Below are 16,667 nucleotides of genomic sequence, written 5' to 3'. Positions count from 1 at the left end.
TCAAAAGGTGTGGTGACTTATGTGGGATGTCTCCTTGCCCAGGACATAACACCCAACCCAACCCTGTCCGCTGGGTCAGAGAGGGTCACGGGGCGTGTACGAAAGCCAAGGTGTGGCCATTTGGAATAGTTCCTGCCTCTCGAGAAATCAAATATTAGAAAGGACCTGGAGTGGTGCCCAGTGGCTCATTGGTTAGGCTGCTGGCCCCATATACCGAGGGTGGTGGGTTCCAACCCGGCCCTGGCCAGACTGCAACCCCCAAATAGCCGGGCATTGCGGAGGTCGCCTATAGTCCCAGCGACTCCAGAGGCTGCGGCAAGAGAATCGCTTAAGCCCAAGAGTTGGAGGTTGCTCTGAGCTGCAAGAGCAGCCGTGATGCCACAGCACTCTACCCAGGGTGACATAGTGAGACTCTGTCTCAAAGAAAAAAAGAAAATGTAAAAATAAATACAATAAAATGAAAAAAAAAAAAAAAAGAATAGCACTGCAGACCAGAATGCCATTGGAAAGGCTTTGAAAACTGAATGGATACCAGTACCACACCCCACAGAAGATAAACTGGAACTTGCAGCCTGAAACCTAACTGGTGGATTGCTAAAACAAAAATATAAACATTCTCCATAGAATTTAAATAAAACCCAGAGTCACACACCCAAGTATACAAATATCCAGGGCACAATACAAAATTACTTGGCATATGATGAATCATGAAAATTTTAACTCATTCGGGAAAAAAATAATCCACATATACCAACAACAAGATTATATAGATGTTAGAATTATCTGATTAAGGCTTTAAAGCAGCTACTATACAAAGAAGGAACAATGAATAGTATTGAAACAAATGGTAAAATGGAAAGTCTCAGCAAGGAAATACTGTCTGTGAACTTGAGATCAGTTGAAATTATACTGAGAAACCGGATGCCTTACTCCTCAGATTTGGAACAAGGTAAGACTATCCCCTTTCACCACTCCTATACAATCTATCTGCTATTTAAAAGTTCAAAATAATTACATATATTTTGGTTTTGTAGCTCTTAAACATGGTGTAAACGAGACATCAAAAGTACTCCAAGGGGCTTGGCACCTGTAGCTCAGCGGTTAGGGTGCTGGCCACATACACCAGGGCTGGTGGGTTTGAACCCAGCTCAGACCTGCCAAACAACAATGACAACTACAACCAAAAAATAGCCGGGCATTGTGGCAGGCATGTGTAGTCCCAGCTACTTGGGAGGCTGAGGCAAGAGAATCATGTAAGCCCAAGAGGTGGAGATTGCTGTGAGCTGTGATGCCACAGCACTCTACCAAGGACGACATAGTGATACTGTCTCAAAAAAAAAAAAAAATATTCCAGGAGTGAGCACAGGATTATCTACCATGTGCTAGGCTCTGTGCTGGTTGCTTTATATATTTTGTCTTACTGAATACTCAGAAAGGTATGCAAGATCGACTAATTTTTTAAATTGAGGAAAGAAAATGAGCTTCAGAAATGCTGACTAACTTGTCCAAAGTCACGGACACAGCTAGTAGGGAAGGAGTATTATTTAAGATTCTAAAGTCCAATGGTCATCCAACTTGACTTTACCATGATTCAAGAAAACTTTACCTAATTTCACATTTCTACAAGGAAATTAAGAAAAACATAACAAGTTCCTTCCACCAAACTTCTTCCTTACAATTTTTAAAGTAAAAGTCATTTCATTTGGAAAATTCCTCTAGCAGGGCTGAAACTGTCAGTGATAATTCAGTCTTTCGGAAAACATGGTGAAAACATCTACAATAAATTCATAGTTATTCATACTTTTTCACCCTCAGTAGACTGCCAAGGCATCACAGCTCAAAGCAACCTCAACCTCCTGGGCTTAAATGATTCTCTTGCCTCCGCCTCCCAAGTAACTGGGACTATAGGTGCCTGCCACAATGCTTAGCTATTTTTTTTGTTGTTGTTGTTGCAGTTGTTTAGTTGGCCTGGGCCGGGTTCGAACCTGCCACCTTTGGTGTATGTGGCTGGCACCATAACCACTGTACTATGGGTGCCAAGCCTACTATTTTCTAATCTTATAGTTTTTCCTTTTAAAGAACATCAAATAAATAGAATCATATAGTATGAGACTTCTTTAATAATGTTTCTTTCAAAAAAAAATAATAATGTTTCTTTCAATGGGCATGGTTTTCTCCTACTCTAATTAGACACATTTCTAAACTAGATTATGCAACTCAGAGTCAGTCCCTAAGAGATAACATTGTTCTCTTCTTTTCACCAAGACGTCCCCTTGTGTTTTTTTTGTGGCATAAATAAATAGCTATATGTAACTGACTGAATTCATCAAGCTAGGCAGTAGAATGAAGTCTGTTGGAAATACTTTGAAACCTATATTCACTCCTCAGATCCTGAAGGTTTACTCAGAGATCATAAAACTCTACTTTCTCAGTTAAAACAGAGAGACATTAAGCAATTTAGAGGTAGTAATAGAAAAAGGAAGAAAATCCAAGGATATAATACTATAGATAAAAGAGTGTAGGGAGACCCAACCAGAGACCCAAAGAAATTAAGATATATGAGTTCTTTGTCATCTATGCCGATAAATATGAAATTATAGATTAACTATGAAGGTTCTGGAAAAATATACTACAATTAACTAAAATAGAAATAGAAAAGTTGAAGGCCCATAACAATGAAAATACAGAGAAAGCTGTTAAAAAGAATAAGACCAGGCTGGACGTGGTGGCTCACACCTGTAGTCCCAGCGCTGTGGGAGGCCGAGGCAGGTGGATTGCCTGAGCTCAGAGGTTCGAGACCAGTATGAGCAGCAGTGAGCCAAAGTAAGACCCCGTCTCTACTAACATCAAAAACAGCCGGACGTTGTGGTGGGCGTCTGTAATCCCAACTACTGGGGAGGCAACAGGAAAGCGAATTGCCAAAGGAAGAACATTAAAAAAAGAGAAGAAAATGAACAACAACAACAACAACAACAAAGGACTTCAAAGGAAGAAGAATGAACAAGCAAGCTGAAATTAAAAAAAAAAAGACCAAAAATTCTCTAAGATGCCTAGATATAGGTGGTTTAACAGGTCAGTACTGTCAAATCTTCAAAGAATGATTTCTATGCTATTTAACTATATCAAATACATAGGGAGAAAATGGACAGTTTATATATATATATATATATATATATATATATTTTTTTTTTTTTTTTTTTTGCAGTTTCTGGCCAGGGCTGGGTTTGAACCTGCCACCTCTGGCATATGGGGCTGGCACCCTTCTCCTTTGAGCCACAGTCCGCCCCAGATATTTTTATAGCTTTAACAAAATCCTGCTACAACAACCCAAAGCAGAAAACCAGAGCAATTTCACTTGTGAATATATTCATGAAAAGGTAGGCACAAAAATAGTAACAAATGAGGTCTAAAAGTATGCTAAAGACCAAAGTAGGGTTTAACTCAAGAATCTACAAATGGGGTGGTGCCTGCAGCTCAATGGGTAGGGCACCAGCCCCATATACTGAAGGTGGAGGGTTCAAACCTGGCCCCAGCTAAACTCCAACAAAAAAATAGCCAGGCATTGTGGTGGGCACCTGTTGTCCCAGCTACTTGGGAGGCTGAAGCAAGAGAATTGCCTAAGCCCAAGAGCTGGAGGTTGCTGTGAGCTGTGACGCCACAGCCCTCTACCAAGGGTGACAAAATGAGACTCTGTCTCTAAAAGAAAAAATTGAGAGTCATCCAGAATCATATATATATATATATCAATGACCAATAGACATAGGCTAAGAGTACTGAAACTATTTTATGGGGAAAGAATAGACCCTTCAAATAGATGATGACACAAGTAAATTCCCACATACAAAAGAGTAAGTTGGACCCCTACCTCACACTATATACAAAAATTAACTCAAAATGGATTAACAACTTAAGAGAAAAGAACATAAAATTCTTAGAAGGAAGCATGTAGTGATGGATTCTTTTTTTTTTTTAGCGACAGAGTCTCACTTTGTCACCCTCGATAGAGTGCAATGGCGTCACAGCTCACAGCAACCTCCAGTTCTTTGGGCTTAGGTGATTCTCTTGTCTCAGCCTCCCAAGTAGCTGGAACTACAGGTGCCCGCCACAACACCCGTCTATTTTTTTGTTGCAGTTTGGCCAGGGCTGGGTTCGAACACGCCACCCTTGGTATATAGGGCCAGTGCCCTACTCACTGAGCCACAGGCGCCGCCCTAGTGATGGATTTTTAAGACACCAAAAGCATAAGCAACGAAAGAAAAAGTAGATACATTAGACTTCATCAAAATTGAAAACTACTTAGCATCAAATCACATTTAAAAAAGTGAAAAGACAACAACAGAAAATATGCAGAAATTACATATCTGATTAAGTTCTAGTATCCAAAAATAAAAAAAATTTATAACTCAACAACAAAAAGACAAAGAACCTGATTTAAAACTGTACAAAGAACTTCAATAGAAATTTCTCCAGAGCGTCTTAGCCATATTACTGAGTGGTTTGGTGTGTGATAGAGGCTTGACCTAGCCGGTTGTCGGGTTGACCCTTCTCCCTGTCCTGTTCATTCCAGCAGTCCCTATTGCCCTCAACCGTGGAGTTGTCATGGAGGTGCAGAAGGAGGCATCATGACCCTGTCTGTTTGGAAGATGTACCACTTGCGCATGCAGCGCGGTGGCCTACGGCTGCACCGAAGTCTGCAGCTGTCGCTGGTTATGTGCAGCGCTCGGGAGCTCTACCTCTCAGCCAAGGTGGAGGCCCACGAGCCGGAAGCATCCTTTCAGCCAGCCCACTCCTCTGACCCTCTCCTGAACCCGCCGCGGGAAGCGGGAGCCGGAGCCCTGGACGGTGAGCAGCCCTCCCTGGAGCCCATGGACACGCAGGAGGCGCCGAGAGCTGAGGAGGTCTCTGCCTGTGGTGCCCCGCGCCCCGCGCCCCGCCAAAGGGAACCGCAAGCGGCGGAGCAGCAGCCTTAGTGAGGGAGGGGACGTCGGACTGGTCCCAAACAAGAAAGCCCGTCTGGAAGAAGAGGAGGAGGTGGAGGGGGTGTCATCGGAGGTCCCTGATCGCCCTCTCCAGCCCAAGCCGAGGGCGCCTTTCCTAACCTGGCTCGCGTCCTACAGAGCCGCTTCTCCGACCTCCTGAATTGCAATCCAGTGGCCCCCCTGACGGCGCCGCCCGCCTGCGAGGCAAAGACCGCCTGCCGCCCGGCGGACAATCTCCTGAACGTGCTCGTGAGGCCGTGGTGGCCTTCTGAAGATCCCGAGCAGCGCTACCAGAGCCCAGAGCGCGGGTCGAATCTTTGGCCCAAGTGCACAGACCCGAGGCGAGACCCCTGCTCCCCTTGGGGAGCGCCCGCGGTAACTGTGGAGAGAAGCCGTCGCCGCCGCTGGGCTGTTGAGAGGCCCGGAGAGGACCTCTATCCCCAGGGAGCCGTCGCCTTACGTGTATAGCAACGGCAACGAGAAGTCTGAGCTACGGGAGCTGGCGCCTTCCACTGAGACCTGCCGCGCCCACAGGTGCTGTCTTAACGGACTGGGACGTGAAACTTTCCCTTTCCTTCTGGACTGGGAAAGGGAAGCCTTGGTTCTTTAATCTCCTCAGGGTCAGACTTTTTTTTACTGGGGGCTGTGTTGCTCCTTCAAGGGTTATCAATAGTTGGTGTTTGCGTTTCCAACCTCGGAGAATTCCAGGCACTCCCCTTCCCCTTCCATTGACATTCTTGTGCAAGGGGTTATCTTATCGTTGCGTCATGGGGCAGACGTGGGGAACTTCCTGCTGCCTTGACTGGGTGTGGGGCCTGGGAGGAGGTTCTGGGGTGTGAGCCTACCCTGGGAGTGGGAGGAGAGTGGCGCGAGTCACTTCGCCCGGGCATGCTGCCGGTTAGTTGCCTTGCGCTCCTGAGCCTTGGGGTGGGAGCAGTGGGGTTTGATTTTTTTTTTTCTCATCTGGTGCGTTAGAGGTGGCGAGTGTGTTCCCAGTTGCAAGTGTAACCCTCCCTCAGACAAAGGGATGCAGTCAACCCAGACATCCCATTCTGAATCACGAAAATATAGAGGGTGGTGGTAGAGGAAGGCAGTGTTCAAAGCACTGTGTAAGGCTAATAAGCTGGGACCAGTTACTGTGAAGACAGGACCAGTTTTGGGAGGGGGTGAATTCTTGCCGGAGAGTTTCTGAGGATCTGTTTACTTTTCTCATGGTGGGTTCTTTTAATTCCGTCTATCTGGAGTTTTTTGTTAGACATATCAGATAGGAAAATAAAGGCCATTTGAGTAAAAAAAAAAAAAGACGAAGAAAAGAAATTTCTCCAAAGAAGATGTGCAGATGGTCAACAAGCACTTGAAGAGAAATACAAATCAAAATCATCCTGAGATATCACCTAACTCCATGTTAGGTGTGAGATTAGTCCATGTCGCAAAGTCCCAAATCTGCAGATGCCCATGTAGATGTGGAGATAAAGGAACACATTTGCACTGCTGGTGGGATTGCAAACTAATATAACCTCTATGAAAAGAAGCATGGAGAATGCTCAAAGAACTGAAAGGCAGCTTTCCATTTGATCCTGCAATTCCATAGATTGGGTATCTACCCAAAAGAAAATCATTTTACCACAAGGACATTTGCACTGGAATGTTCACTGTAGCTCAGTTCACAATTTCTAAGATGTGGTAGCAACCTAAGTGCCCATCAACCCATGAATGGATTAACAAACTGTGGTATATGTGCTATTCGGCCATATGAAAAGATGGAGACTTTACATCTTTTATGTTTACCTGGATAGAGTTGAAACACATTCTTCTTGGTGTAAAGTATCTCAAGAATGGGGAAAAAAGTATCCAGTGTACTCAATATTAATATGAAACTAATATATTTTGTAAATATGAAACCAATATATTTAATATAAAACCAATATATTTTATAAATATATATGTGTATATATGTAGAGAAAGAGAGACGGAGCCTCACTGTGTCACCCTCGGTAGAGTGCTCACAGCACAGCTCACAGCAACCTCTAACTCTTGGGCTTAAGTGATTCTTTTGCCTCAGCCTCCCAAGTAGCTGGGACTACAGATGCCTGCCACAATGGTCAGCTATTTTTTTGTTGCAGTTGTCATTGTTGTTCATCTGGCCCAGGCCGGTGTCAAATCCGCCAGCCTCAGTGTATGTGGCTGGCACCGTAACCACTATGTTATGGGCGCTGAGCTGAAACCAATATATTTATAAATAACTACATGCCCACACAAAAGACAAAACACAAAAATAGTCTAGCAAGGAGGAGGGGAGAGGAGGAAGAGGAGAGTGGGGAAGAAGGAGGGCAATTGGCAGGATCTCACCTAATGTGAACAATGTAAGGGTGTTCAACATGCCCCCTAGGTGAAGGGTTCAACTACAACTTGAACTTTAATTTAGAATTGAAAACAGTATACCCTAAACATTAGTACCCTCTTAATTAATCTGAAATAAAAAAAGAAAAGAAAAGGAAAAGGTTCTCAACATCACTAGTCATTAGGGAAATACAAATCAAAAGCACAAAAAGGTACTATTTTCATATGCACTTGGACGATTATAATTTAAAACAAAACAGAAAACAAGTGTTGGCAAGGATGTAGTAAAATCGGAACCATCATACATTACTGGTGGGAATGTAAAGTGATTTGGCTATGACAAAAAGCAATTGGTGGTTCCTCAAAAAGCAAGACGTAGAATTACCATATGACCCAGCAATTCACTGCTAATTCAATACTCCAAAGAACTGAAAATAGGTACTCAATGGTTGGGCTCACTGCCTGTAATCCTAGTACTCTCAGAGGCTGAGGTGGGAGGACCCCTTGAGCTCAGGAATTTGAGACCAACCTGAGCAAGAGCAAGATCCTGTCTCTACTAAAAACAGAAAAATAAGCTGGGCATTATAGCAGGTGCTTGTAGTCCCAGCTACGCAGGAGACTGAGGCAGGAGGATTGCTTGAACCCAGGAGTCTGAGATTGCTGTGAGGTAGGCTGATGCCACGGTATGCTAGCCTGGGACAACAGAGACTGCCTCAAACACGCACACACACACACACAAATGTGGGGGGGAAGTCAGATATTACATTATCCTGTGGCCCTGCAATTCTACTCCTTTTGTTCACATGAAAGCTATAAAGGAATAGTTACAGTGGCTTTATTTACTATCATTAAAAGTAGAAATAATCAAGATATGTTTCAGCTGGTGACTGGTTAAACACAGTAATAAATACATGCAGTGAAATACTATACTCAGCCATAAAAGGGAGCAAACTGCTAGTATACTCAACATTATCTCTTATGGATTGACTATGAGTTGCATAATCTAGTTTAGAAATATGTCTAATTAGACTAGGAGAAAACCATGCACACTGAAACATTAAAGAGTTCTCTTTTCTTCTCTGAGACACTATCTCACTGAAGAACTGCAGCTGATTTATGCTTTAATAGCTAAAATATTTGACACTAGGACTTCTTTTGTTTGTATGCATTTTCCAAACTCCTTCTGAGTAAGGAACTTTCATTCACAAAAATGTACTTTAGAAAAACTAGTATGTGGAATTTCATTCTTGGATGAATTAAATCATTTTTCCCTTTCCGGAAAAAATTATTTAAAAATTAGATTTCCCCCCCTTGCTTTGGTGATGTTATCCATAAGAAGAAATGCAGAGCTCTGAAGTGAGAGATTGTATAATCAGCGGTTCCCAATATTATAGCAAAATAATCATTAATTTATAAGGAGCTTTAAGGCATCTTATCTCTGTCTTACACACACACACACACACACACAGCCTGTGCTATATAGTAGGTATAGTGTGTGGATGTGCACAGCACAGTTCAAAAGTTGTTTTGGTTATTTAACAAGAGAGGAATAGTTAAATCAAATTTAAACTATTCTTTAACTATAAATTTGGAGTACAATTCCATCTGAACAAACTGTAGGTCATAGCAAATGCATTAAATCTAATCATGTAAGTTTAGAGCTGAAAAGAATTTAAGAGCTCCAAAACCTTCACTTTCAGTTCACTGAAGCCTCAAACTCCTGGGTACAGGTGACAGCCTCTGGAGTATCTAGGACTACAGGTTTATGCCAGCATGCCAGGCTAATTTTTAAATTTTTTTTTTAAGAGATGGGGATCCTTACTATGTTGTCCAGGTGTGAGCCACTACACCTGCCCCAAAACTTTACTTTTCAAATGTGAAATTCAAGGTGTAAAAAAAGTTAAGTGATTTAGACCAGGTCAAATAAGTAGTAAATTAAGAGAACCAGGAATAGAATTCAGCTCTTCTGACTTCCCTATCTCTGTGTCAAAGCACATCTGCAACTCTCCTATTTAAGTAATGGCATATAGTTTACTGCTCTTACATAAACTTAATGTTTTTTTTCCTGCTTCCTCCAACTTAATGTTACTCTTTTTTTTTTTTTTTTAAAGCAGATAATCACATAGGTAGAGCCATTTATTTTGGTAATGTTGTTTATGACTGAATCTGGGCCTGATATTTCTGAAGCTCAACATTTCTTTCATAAATGAAATTACACTGCCTTTCCTAATTAAACTATTCCACTAGTAACCAAACAGTAAGTAGATTGGGGGGAAGTTTTGCTTTATAGATATATTACATTAATAAATGAAGAAGGGATGGCAGAATTGGAGTACCATCATTTTGCAAACCTTAATGAATTAATAAGTCTAGGCAGGGCTTGGTGGGTAGTGCGCCAGCCCAATATACCGAGGGTGGCGGGTTTGAACCTGGCCCCGGCCAAACTGCAACAAAAAAATAGCTGGGCATTATGGCGGGCACCTGTAGTCCCAGCTACTAGGTAGGCTGAGGCAAAAGAATCACCTAAGCCCAAGAGCTGGAGGTTGCTGTGAGCTGTGACACTACAGCACTCTACTGAGAGCAATAAAATGAGACTTTGTCTCTAAAAAAAAAAAATAAATAAGTCTAGGCAATAATCATTAATGCTATTTTCATCATGAAAGGCTAATCAGCTATTGTGTGCCTTCTGATAATAGTCCACACTACTAATGAAGTATTTCTGGGGGAAAAAAAGAATCAAAGACAAATTTGATCAAGCCTCTAAAACTAACTACCAATTCAATAGAAGTACAGAAAACAGAGATATATGTTTAACAAAATGTTCATCCTTAACAAGGTGAAAACGCCAAAAACTACCAGAGGAATGGGCTCCATTGAATACCCAGGGCTCTCACTTGGAACACCTGGAAAAGTATACACTAGGAATGGAAGGAAACCAGAAGAAGATAGAACCTTGTGAACAGTGTAATCTAGCTTCAATTCTATTAATACAAAACTTAACAAAGATATTACAAGAAAAGAAACTTTCCAATCCAATCTGTCTCAAAATATAGATGTAGGCTGGGCATAGTGGCTCATGCCTAGCACTCTGGGAGGCCAAGGCAGGTGGATTGCTTGAGCTCGTGAGTTCGAGACAAGCCTGAGCAAGAGCAAGACCCCATCTCTACTAAAAATAGAAAAACTAGCTGGGTGTTGTGGCAGATGCCTGTAGTTCCAGCTACTTGGGAGGCAAGAGAATTTCTTGAGCCCAAGAGAATGAGGTTTCTGTGAGACAAAATGAGACTGTCTCAAAAAAAAAAAAAGCAAAACCCCAAAAATAGACGTAAAATTTCTGAACATATTAGCAAACAGAATCCAGCAATACATTCAGTAAACTCAACTTGATCATAATGGCTAGTAATCAAACTGAATTTATTCCAGAAATGTAAAGCTGGTGGACTAGTCAAAAGATCCAATCAGTGGAATATACCTCCTTTCTTTTTGCTTTCTTTCTCTCTCTTTTTTTTATTTTATTTTATTTATTATTATTTTTTTTTTTTTGTAGAGACAGAGTTTCACTTTATGGCCCTTGGTAGAGTGCCGTGGAGTCACACAGCTCATAGCAACCTCCAACTCCTGGGCTTAAGCGATTCTCCTGCCTCAGCCTCCCTAGTAGCGGGGACTACAGGTGCCCGCCACAACACCCGGCTATTTTTTTGTTGCAGTTCGGCTGGGGCCGGGTTTGAACCCGCCACCCTCGGTATATGGGGCTGGCGCCCTACCCACTGAGCCACAGGTGCCGCCCTCTCTCTCTTTTTTTTTTTAGAGACAGAGTCTCACTTTCTTGCCCTCAGTAGAGTGCTATGGCATCATAGCTCACAGTGACCTCCAGCTCTGGGGCTTAGACAATTATCTTGCCTCAGCCTCTCAAATAGCTGAGACTATAGGTGCCTGGCTATTTTTTGTTGCAGTTTGGCCAGGGCAGGGTTTGAATCCGCCACCCTTGGTATATGGGGCCAGTGCCCTACTCACTGAGCCACAGGTGCCGCTCTTTTTTTTTTGTTTATTGAGATAGAATCTTGTTCACTTTGGGTAGAATGCAATGGTGTCATCATTGCAACCTCAAACTCCTGGGCTCAAGGGATCCTCTTGCCTCAGCTTCCCAAGTAGTTGCCACTGTGCCCAGCTAATTTTTCTATCTTTAATAGAGATGGGGGCAGGGGGAGTCTCACACTTGCTCAGGCTGGTCTTGAACTGAGCTCAAGCGATCTTCCTGCCTTGGTCTCCCAGAATGCTAGGATTACAGGAGTGAGCCACTGTGCCTAACCCAATCAGGAGAATTTACCTCTTCACAGAAAAAGCTTTTGATAAAACTAAGTTTCTGGGACATCGCCTGTGGCTCAAGGAGTAGGGTGCTGACCCCATATACCCAAGGTAATGGGTTCAAACCCGGCTGCGGTCAAAAACTCCAAAAAGAAAAAAAAAAAAAACCCAAAACAAAAAGCTCAGTTTCCACTCATAATTAAAAAAAATTTTTTTTTTCTTGACCAAGAATAAAGGGGAACTTGCTTAATTTGATAAACTGTAACAAGACTGGGAAGGAGGCAAGGGTCCTTGTTATCACCAACTCTATCTGCACTGTATCCCAGGCTCTGCCCAGCAAAATGGGGCCAAAAAAAAAAGAAAAATATAAGAAGTAGAATGAAGGGCAGCGCCTGTGGCTCAGTGAGTAGGGTGCCAGCCCCATATACCAAAGGTGGTGGGTTTGAACCCACCCCTGGCCAAACTGCAACAAGAAAATAGCTGGGTGTTGTGGCGGGCGCCTGTAGTCCCAGCTACTCGGGAGGCTGAGGCAAGAGAATCTCTAAAGCCCAAGAGCTGGAGGTTGCTGTGAGCTGTGACATCACAGCACTCTACTGAGGGCAACGGAGTGAGACTGTGTCTCTAAAAAAAAAAAATAAATAAAAAATAAAAAGTTGGGGGAGGTGGCACCTGTGGCTCAAGGAGTAGGGCGCCAGCCCCATGTGCCAAGGATGGTGGGTTCGAACCCAGTCCAGGCCAAAAACTGCAACAACAACAAAAGTAGAATGAAATTCAACTATGTATTATTCATAGATTATATTATTAGTGAAAACAATATTCAAATAAAATACTAGAATAAAAACTGAGTTTAGCAAAGTTGCTACATGTAATTTCAATACACAAAAGTCATTTGCATTTCTATAACGGCAATAAACAGAAAATTAAATTTTAAAAATACCATTTACAACAGCATCCAAATTGAATGCTTGTTATCCCACATTCACAAATCTACACTTTTATCAACAGTCTTACCCAAATTAACACAGGGCAACTTTAACCTTCCAATTGTTCAGATCAAAAATACTGGAACACTTCTTGACTTTTCTCTTAGTGACACTTTACAAATCTAATCTGTAAATAAATATTACCAGCTCTACCTACAAAATATATTCAGAATTTGACACCTTCCTACCACTTCTGCTGTTATCACTTTGACATAAGCCACGTCATCTTTCATCTGGACTTTAATAAGAGCCTCTTAATTGATCTCTCTGCTTTCACCCTTGCTCTTCTATAGTCATTCTCTGCACAAGTCAGAGCAATCCTTTTGAAACATAAGTCTATAATGCTACCTCTCTGTTCCAATCTCTCTAATAACTTCTTACATTCTAAATAAAAGTCAAAGTCCTATGAATTACAAAATTAAATAAAAGGCTTTTATTTAGAATTAATAAAAGGTCTATGAAGTCTTACATTAATGCTTTTTCAATAGGGGTGTTTGGGAAATATATGCAGGCATTACTGATGACAATGAATGAGAAAATTATTTCTAGGTAGTGAGGGGCCATGGATTACAAAATTTTAGTTTCCTATATGGCGCTGTTTTTTCTTTGAGGCAGATTCTTACTCTGTTGCCCTGGATAGAATGCTATGGTGTCATACATAGCTCACAGCAACCTCACCTGGGTTCAAGGGATCTTCTTGCCTCAGCCTCTCAAGTAGCTGGGACTACAGATGCCTGCCACAAAGCCCAGATAGTTTTTCTATTTTTTAGAGAAGGGGTCTTGCTCAGGCTGCTTTCAAACTCGTGAACTCAAGCAATCCACCTGCCTTAGCCTTCCAAAGTTCTAAGATTTACAGGGGTGAGCCACCACATCCGGCCCTTGTTTGTTTTTTGAGAGGGGGTCTCACTCTGTCACTCAGGTTGGAATGCAATGACTTGAGCATAGCTTGCTGCAGCATTGAACTTCTGAGTAGTTGTAACTACAGGAACGTGCCACCATGCCACCATACCTGGCTAGATTTTCCTCTGCTGTTTTTTTTTTCTTTTTGGTAGATTTTTTGTCTTGTGATGTTGCCCAGGCTGGTCTCAAACTCCTGGCCTCAAATGATCCTTTTTCATCAGCCTCCCAAAGTGCCAAGATTACAAATATGAAATATCAGTTCAGCAGCAAATGACATTTGAATGTTTACTGGACATTCACTTAGACTAGATAAAAAAAACTAGTAATTATTGTAGATTAGACCATACTCCACTTTACACATATATGCACACAGCATTTCTTTGCACAAATGCAATTGCTGTGTCAACCAAAAAAAAATATATTTTGATAAGAATTTTATCAAGAGTTGCTCACCATTTCAGAAAATTTGCAATCACCATTTAAAATCCTGGTGTGGCATATAGTTACCAACACATCACGTCAGTCTACATTTGCAGCTGTGATTCTACAGCTGTGATTCCACTGTGATTCTACATAAAGGTGTACTATTTTAGGTCTTCCAGTGTAGTTATATCCAAGTACTTACACAGTGGATATAATTAATTTTTCTTTTATTTCTGCTTTACATGTATGTATATAGTATGAGTGTTATAAAACACCTACAGTAAAAATGTAGGTGGATAGGTCTAACAGTACTGAACACTAAACTGCATGATCTGGAGTCAGGCTACTTATCTGTTCTCATCTCTATTTGCACATTTGGCTCTAAATACACTGGCTTCGTCACTGTGCTTCCAATATACCAACCACACTCCTGTCCTAGAGCCTTTGTTCTTGCTGCCTCCTTCTGTCTATAATTTGTTTCCTCCGATAACATGAAATGCTTGCTTTTTCACTTTCTTTGGGTCTTTGCTCAAAAGACACTTTTTCAATGAGGGGATCCCTAATTATCCTATCTTAAATTGCAACCCCCCATTACTCACTTCATGCTTAATTCCCCTCTCTCCCCCTTCCTTTTTTAAAGAACAAGCAAAGGCTATTTATTCAGAACTTGCTAGTAGGGATTGGTTTGGTAGAAACTGAGGAGCAGAAAGAAGAGTAGAAAGCTTCACAGTGGAGAAAGGGAGGCTCGACGTGTGCCCAGACAAAGGCTGCTGGTCTAAGGAGGTTAGAGGCATTAACTCAAAGCAGGGTGTCCTATGTGAATGGTTGGGGGGCATACTTGGTTTTCTCTGGTTGGTCCTAAGTTGGAAGCAAGAACAGAGATCAGGGAAGACGGCAGTTACTGAGCAGGTTCTTGCCGTATGGTGTTTAATTTTACAGAAGTATTGTTTAGCTGTCTGACCAGCTGTCTGTCTTTCTGTTTCCGCACTCTTGGATTCTAGTTTTGTTTTTTTGAGACAGTCTCACTTTGCGGCCCTCGGTAGAGTGCCATGGTGTCATAGCTCATAGCATTCTCAAACTCTTGGGCTCAAGCAATTCCCTTGCCTCAGCCTCCTGAGTAGCTGGAACTACAGGCGGCTGTCACAATGCCTGGCTATTTTTAGAGACAGGGTTTCACTCTCGCTCAGGCTGGTCTTAAACTCCTGAGCTCAGGCAATCCACCTGCCTCAGCTTCCCAGAGTGCTAAGATTACAGGCATGAGCCACTGCGTCTGGCCACTCTTGGATTCTTACTGGCAGAATTCTGGGCCCTGGTGGCCCAATTTCTACACTTTCTTGCTACCTCCTATGTGTAAACAAGCTTTCCTACCTCAAAACAGTACATTATCAGATAAAATTACAAAGACAAAAACTTACTTTGGAAAGCTGGCAGTAACCCTGCAACCTCAGCATTCCGTAGGCCTATTTCTTCAACTAAGAAACAAGTGGGAGGGGATGTCTCCTGAGGTTCAGTGCTATCCCTACCCCATTCCTCATCCCTGGAGGCCCATAGCACCTGGCCAGTGGCTGTTTACCTCAGGTTGTCACCTTACCTAGCATGCCCACTTCACAGCCCTAATTTCTCTTTGTTATACCAAATACTTTATATATTTATTTGCTCACTGTCTAATACCCAGTAGAATGTAAGTACTGTGCAAGGATTTGGTCTGTGGTGTTCACTGTATTCTAAGTACCTACAACACTGCCGGATACAAGCTGACTCGGTAAGTATCTGTTGAATACCTCAATGAATTACTGGTCTCACAGTGAAGCAAATGTAGCACATTACTTAGCCCTACATTAAACCATATTAATGAAAACTCTTACAGTAAACTCAAGACACAGAATGGAAGATTTAATTAATGGCTAAAGTATAAAAAGCAAATGTTAATGACCTATATAATGTTACAAAAAAAAAAACACATAGCTGATTTAAGTATGAAGTTAAGAAAGTAAGGAATTTTAGTATTTTTTTACAGGGTGCAGAATCAAGAGATACCATTTAAAACTGATGGAACAATAAATTTGTAAGTATAGGAAACTAACAGTTGAACTAAAAATAATCTAATTCCAGGGCGGTGCCTGTGGCTCAGTCGGTAGGGCGCCGGCCCCATATACCGAGGGTGGCGGGTTCAAACCCGGCCCCGGCCAAACTGCAACCAAAAAATAGCCGGGCGTTGTGGCAGGCGCCTGTAGTCCCAGCTACTCGGGAGGCTGAGGCAAGAGAATCGCTTAAGCCCAGGAGTTGGAGGTTGCTGTGAGCTGTGTGAGGCCACGGCACTCTACTGAGGGCCATAAAGTCAGACTCTGTCTCTACAAAAAAAAAAAAAAAAATCTAATTCCAAAAATCCAAATAGAGGTTGGCCAAAAGGAAGAGGGAAAGATGTGTGGGTTAAATCATCCTTCTTCTTCATCGTAAGGAACAACAGAAAAACAGGAAAAATGGGTAAACTAAAAACAGACATTAGCTGGGTGTGGTGGACCTTGCCCATAGGAGGCTGAGGAGGATCACTTGAGGCCAGGAGTTCAAGATTTCAGTAAGCTATGATTACACCACTGCACTCCAGCCTGGATGGCAGAGTGAGATCCATCTCAAAAATAAAACAAAATAAAAAAAGAAAAACAAACCTGACAGTAAAGCCATATTATCTAAAACAATGAAAATATGACCAATGGTAGAAGCACAAACACAAACAGTTAAA

The 16,667-nt window shown here is 42.1% G+C and overlaps 1 protein-coding gene and 1 pseudogene across 13 annotated transcripts in view; one reads left to right on the top strand and one right to left on the bottom strand.

The window, feature by feature from the left end:
* The window catches only part of NUMB (NUMB endocytic adaptor protein), a 231,516-nt gene that overhangs the window by 60,560 nt on the left and 154,289 nt on the right, over positions 1-16,667 (bottom strand). The gene's annotated exons all lie outside the window — the stretch shown is intronic.
* LOC128593816 (immediate early response gene 2 protein-like) lies at positions 4,600-5,447 on the top strand (annotated as a pseudogene).

This window comes from Nycticebus coucang, chromosome 9 (genome assembly GCF_027406575.1).
Source record: "Nycticebus coucang isolate mNycCou1 chromosome 9, mNycCou1.pri, whole genome shotgun sequence".
Classification (NCBI taxonomy): Eukaryota; Metazoa; Chordata; class Mammalia; order Primates; family Lorisidae; genus Nycticebus; species Nycticebus coucang.
The sequence above is the reverse complement of the archived record's forward strand: the minus strand, read 5'-3'. Positions and strand labels throughout refer to the sequence as shown.